The sequence below is a fragment of the Schistocerca gregaria genome, chromosome 1 (assembly GCF_023897955.1).
Source record: "Schistocerca gregaria isolate iqSchGreg1 chromosome 1, iqSchGreg1.2, whole genome shotgun sequence".
Taxonomy (NCBI): Eukaryota; Metazoa; Arthropoda; class Insecta; order Orthoptera; family Acrididae; genus Schistocerca; species Schistocerca gregaria.
The window spans coordinates 788,500,075-788,506,074 of NC_064920.1; the positions used below are offsets into that span (position 1 = coordinate 788,500,075).

Below are 6,000 nucleotides of genomic sequence, written 5' to 3' on the forward strand. Positions count from 1 at the left end.
ATCCCGAAGAATGCGATGACACAGCACATGCAACTGTTTATAACAAGCACAGTTCTCTTGTAGGATGGCGGTGAAAGACATGGTGAGCATGTCTCTGCATGCACATTGCGCTGCAGCATGCCTCAAGTCCACCAGGGGACTGAGGAACATCGCACTAATGGCGAAGTCCAAGAAATGGGACATTCTGCAGTGGTGAGGATAATGTTTGTATGGTATTCTACCTGGTCACCTCAACTGGAGAAATGATGCTCGTCGAAGGTTGCCAGGGGAGAGTTAAGCCTCCAGTCTGCCTTCAAAAGCTGCTTATTTGGTTTACACATGGATGTGGTAGGAGTCAGCAAATGAACAGCATACGGGAAATGGTCACTTCAGTTCGTGTCACAGAGAATGGACCTCTCAAAACAATGGGCAAGCTAGGCTGTGCAGAACGAGAGGTCCAATATGGGAATAGGTGTGTAGGTGTGTGTGTGTGTGTGTGTGTGTGTGTGTGTGTGTGTGTGTGTGTGTGTGTGTGTAAGGAAAATGTGGACAGCAACAGCTTGCAGTGGGGTGTTCAGTAAGATGGATTTGACTATGAACGCCATCTTGGATGAGCAGCTTGACTCCCCTGTGAGATGGAATGCCATTCTCAGGAGGAATGTCAAAATGGACAGGAAAGAAATGTGGGAGGTCACAGCAGTCGCGAGGATGCAATTTAGTTTCCTAGAGACAGAAAGTGGACACAGCAATTCCAACAGTAGTTGTAATGCCTCCTTGTTGGAGCTAACACCACAAACGTTTCACTGGAGGACGGGGAAAGGGAAGGAGGGAGAAAATTAAGGGCTGTCACCTCGGTAGCTGCTGAGTGCCAACACTGCTACATGGCACAAAAGCTGGAGGATCCTGTTCCATGGGATCTACAAAGGCGTCGACATTCTCACTGGGTTGGCCAGTGGATTCCAGTGCAAGAAATGGTTGGCGATGAATGGCGGCAACGCAAGAGGTCAGCTGGGTTAAGGTATCACGTGACAACACAGCGGAAGAGCACCTCTGAGTCGGCGAAGAAGACAGTTTGCCTTCGTTTCATTTCTTGCACCCTTTGTGGCTGGCAGATGAAGACTCAGGTGTTTGTTGGCTGGAGGGATATAAAAAGTCTTTGCAGAAGTATTCATTGTCCTTTCAGACCTGCCGGTTCTGTAGCAGGTGATTTCGCAGCTGGAGGCAAAAATTTGGTGGCTCGTTGCACAACTGGAGGAGGAGGAGGCAGGGATGTTACTGTGACACTGGGTGATTTTACAACTGAGGTGCTAAATTTGAGGTCACAAGTCAGCGTGGCCGTGTCCTACATGGAGCGAGGTATAGTGAGAACTGTACTCCAAGTGCCAAATGGTAAAACGCAAGGGTTCTGACTAGCCAATAACTTTTCCTTCACCTGGATCTCCTGGATAGCCTGCTCATCAAGATACATGGGACATTCTCGGGATGAGGCTCCATGGTCACCATTGCAATTGATACAAAGGGGAGGAGAAGGTGAGCAATCACTCTCATGAGCATCTCTACCACAAATACATTTGGCTGCTTTGAATGAGGTTGTAACATCGACTCTCATGGCAGTGCATCAGGTTCAGAATGTATGGGCAGACTGTGATGACTTCATAGCCTGCTTTGATCTTTGATAGAATCACTACTCTATCAAACATAAGAAAAAGAGTGCAATTACGCACGAAAGATGCATCAACCTTTTTCTTCACCCAATGGACTGCAGTGACACCCTGATTAGACCATCAAGCAGCCTAGGGTAAATAACATCGTGTGAAGAATTCAGTATTTGATGAGCCTTGATACGAACAGGATAGCCATGGAGGAGCAAAGCTGCAAAGCAGTCGTGCCCAAGCTCCACAATTAGTCTCCAAAAGGAAAGTGCCATTAAATAAACGGGAGCAGGATTTCACAGGGCTGGCAACTGTATGTACACCTTTCTGAATAACAAATAGATTAACTGTAACAAAGACCTGACTTCCTCCAGCACACAACACCACTAGGAACCAAGGTGCAGCTGGGAAAGTCTTGGAATCTTTACCCTCATTCTGTTTGCCTGTAGTCGACACAGTTGGTGATTCACTCACTGCGAGAAAATCTGCACAGTTGCCAGCGTCTCCAACAGTGCACTCCTTCCAACTGGGGGTCCCCGCCCCCTCAGAGTGGGGCTCACCAGCCTTAGGTGATTGTTCACACCTCCCAAACTTCTGGCAGAGGGACCAATAGGCAATTTGGGAAGGTAACAGCTCAGGCAGGAAGGACTGTTCCGATGTCATGCTAATGAAAATTAAGAACACATCCCAGACACGTTCCCCAATGGAGAGGGAAAAGTTTTGCACAAGGACAGATAGGCAGCACGGGGGCAAAAGGTGTTGCAAAGGTTGGTGACCCTGCATCTTTCAGCCGATCGCACACCTGTGAGAGTGGTTACACGACAATAACTTCCCTATAATGGACTGGCCTGCACAGAGTCCTGAGGAACACCTTGAGGCTGTTTTGGAACGCCGACTTCTTACCAGGCCTCACTGACTGACATCAATACCTCTCCTCTGTACAGTCCTCCATGAAAAATGGGCTGCCATTCCCCAAGAAATATTCCAGCATGTCACTGAATCAAGAGTGGCACATGTCATCAAGGCTTAGGGTCGGCCAACACCATACTGAATTCCAGCATTACCGAAGGAGGACACCACAAACTTAAGTCAATGTCCAGCCAGGTTTCCAGATACTTTTGATCACATAGTGTATGACGATTGCAATAAACTGCTGAAACCAGTAATGTGCACAATGCAAGAAGTGATTATTCTTGCTGTAATAAATAGTTACATACTTTTCGAGGCCCTTATTTGCATTTAACTTTGTCACATGGGCTGGCCATCAAAACAGCTAAACAAGTGTATTCTATAAATGAATCTGCAGCAGCTATGTCCACTACTGCTATGAACTCTTACAGAAGTACAGACACAATCATCTGTGAAAGGTATTTAAAGAGATGAGTGGGCCCTTGTTTTTGGGGTTGTGTTTATGCACATAAGTCACCAACACCAGACACACATACAATATCACAGTGCTGGAAAAAAATTTGCCACCTCCAGTACTCAGTGTGACAATACGTACACATGGACCTGGTATATACGATATGAACTTTATTAACGTACACTATGAGGAGGTGGTACAATGGACGGTGTCTTTATCTCGTCTTAATGACAATATAGTATTTTTGAACACTGCATACTGTACACTGTGTGGTTAGTCTGGATTCAGTGTTTCTGAATGGCATGATAATACTGTTGTCCATGGGAACTGGACCGCTACACTGTTTTGTTAGTCAATGAATTAACGGGATTCTCCTGTTCAAATCTGATGTACAAATTTAACTTCTACAGGATTAGTTGGAGCACTGACTGCATATAATACCAACACATCCAAATATAACTATTCACCGTATTTACTGAAAAACAGATGATGGTCGAAGTAGAGAAGATATAAAATGTAGACTTGCAATGGCAAGGAAAGCGTTTCTGAAGAAGAGGAATTTGTTAACATCGAGTATAGATTTAAGTGTCAGGAGGTCATTTCTGAAAGTATTTGTATGGAGTGTAGCCATGTATGGAAGTGAAACATGGACGATAAATAGTTTAGACAAGAAGAGAATAAAAGCTTTCGAAATGTGGTGCTACAGAAGAATGCTGAAGATTAGATGGGTAGATCACATAACTAATGAGGAAGTATTGAATAGGATTGGGGAGAAGTTTGTGGCACAACTTGACCAGAAGAAGGGATCGGTTGGTAGGACATGTTCTGAGACATCAAGGGATCACCAATTTAGTATTGGAGGGCAGCGTAGAGTGTAAAAATCGTAGAGGGAGACCAAGAGATGAGTACACTAAGCAGATTCAGAAGGTTGTGGGTTGCAGTGGGTTCTGGGAGATGAAGCTGGCACAGGATAGAGTAGCATGGAGAGCTGCATCAAACCAGTCTCAGGACTGAAGACCACCACAACAACTGAAAAATAACAACCTACCAATTAATGAGTTTTATAGAATGAACAGGGACTCCTGCGTGCAATTACTTAAATGGCCACTGCTGTAATGGTTTGGTGGTTGGTTTATTTTGAGGTAGGGGACCAAACAGCGTGGTCATCGGTCCCCTCTGCTGGGATGAACAGTAAGTTTCTAAAGAGGTTTGCTAACAGTTAACTTCGTCTGTCCATTACTACAGCACTTAGCTACAATTTGCTCAGTATGAAAGGCTATCGAGAAATTTTGAACATGCAAACAATTCCTTCAATGCGGCCGAAAATGTTACAGGCGTCATTATTCGCCACAAACACTGCGCCACTTCAAATTGGTGCGACTATTCCGGTTATCAAAACTCACAGAAATAAAAATTGTAATTATAACTTCACAGTGTCACGAAGAGCATGTTTATTAGACATTTAAATCTTATACATCTACAATTCCCAGGTAGTTCCTTTATACTCACCTCCAGTACCTATAAGTTCGTATTCCCCTCTTACCCAACGTGTACCTTTACAAGCATACAGTCTTTCGGGGGCCGGAAGATGTGGTGCACGGTTTTGTTTAGAACAAATCTGTCAACTACGCTTTAACAGTGGAAAGAATTCAATGTTAGTTATGGAAACTACAGAATATATTTCGGACGCACGAAGTATCTCCACTAGCTCCAAATTAATGCATTTAACTATGCACCAAAATGTACATTGAATGGCTTGCTTGAAAACAGTAATTTATAGTGGCACAGAGGTAACCGTAAACTGTCAACAACTTTACATTTTAGTATTCCCTCTAAATGCATACATGACATTTCAAGAAACATCGCCAATAAAATTTTCTTACGACAATGTTCAATTAAAGTATGAAGTTGCTAGGCGCAATAAACATTCATCTAAATTTAATGTAATGACGAAAGGCATACTCTATATCATTGATGTCCCTTTACACTACTTCACCATTACCAAATAAAAAAAAAAAATTAGAAAACACTTACCAGTCTCACCACCTCCAACAGTTGCCAGTAAATGTCACGCAACTAACTCCCGCCAATAACATTACCAAAGATATGAAGAAAGAGACATATTACTACGCCAAACAAAAAACACAAATTACATTAGTCTACATTCTGTGCAATTTTCTGTACATCTCCACGGCAAATAAATCAAAATATACACTGTTTTCCTTCTAATTAAACTTATTCAGATAATTTAATGGTCAATTTAGTCTTATTATGGTATAGTTGAACACTTCGTTACATCATTCTCAAAAACAATAGAAACATTCATAAAAGACAGACGAATGAATTACCTCAATAAGGTAGCGAAAATACAGTACAACAGAGCTTACGACAGTGATAGACCCTACTCGAAGCTCGCGACAATCATGAAAAGGGCCTGTATTTAAAGGGTTTGTTCTCATATCACCTAAAAAGGGCTAATTAATACTCCAAGGTTTAACATGTACTAAATCGAATCATCACAGAAGACGAAGGGGCTAAAGAGGACTTTATATCTAATAGAAGTACATAAGTTAATAGAAAAAATAGTTTATACATAAGCAGTTCATAATACATAATTATACATTCTCAACTTATCATTGCATCACATAAGCCAGAAGAGCCTGCTTGAAACAAGAGAAATGAATCATGAGATTACTCTGATAATATAGCTCTGTTCTGTATTCGATGAAGTAAATTACAATCTACAATGTATTGTGTTGCTTCCAAGTATACTCGACCCCATTTGTGTACTTTATAATTAGTCAACCTGTTTATTTATTTGTAATAATTTTATATTGCATGAACTCTTTAATGGGGTGAAAATTATTTTTTGGGAAATGTTCTTTAGGATGTTTTTTTTAAATTTATAAAGTTTCTTTATACTTTTGATCTTATTTGGTAGTTTATGACATAGAGATGTTGTTATATACCTCCAAGATTTATTTTGTATCTTGACTCCTTGTTAAA

The 6,000-nt window shown here is 41.8% G+C and overlaps 1 protein-coding gene across 1 annotated transcript in view; it reads right to left on the reverse strand.

The window, feature by feature from the left end:
* The window catches only part of LOC126269545 (histone acetyltransferase type B catalytic subunit), an 83,650-nt gene extending 78,435 nt beyond the window's left edge, over nt 1-5,215 (reverse strand). Inside the window, exon 1 of the mRNA XM_049974001.1 lies at nt 5,029-5,215. The gene's annotated coding sequence lies outside the window, so the exon portion shown is untranslated. The remainder of the gene's footprint in view (nt 1-5,028) is intronic.
* Nucleotides 5,216-6,000: the final 785 nt, after the last annotated feature.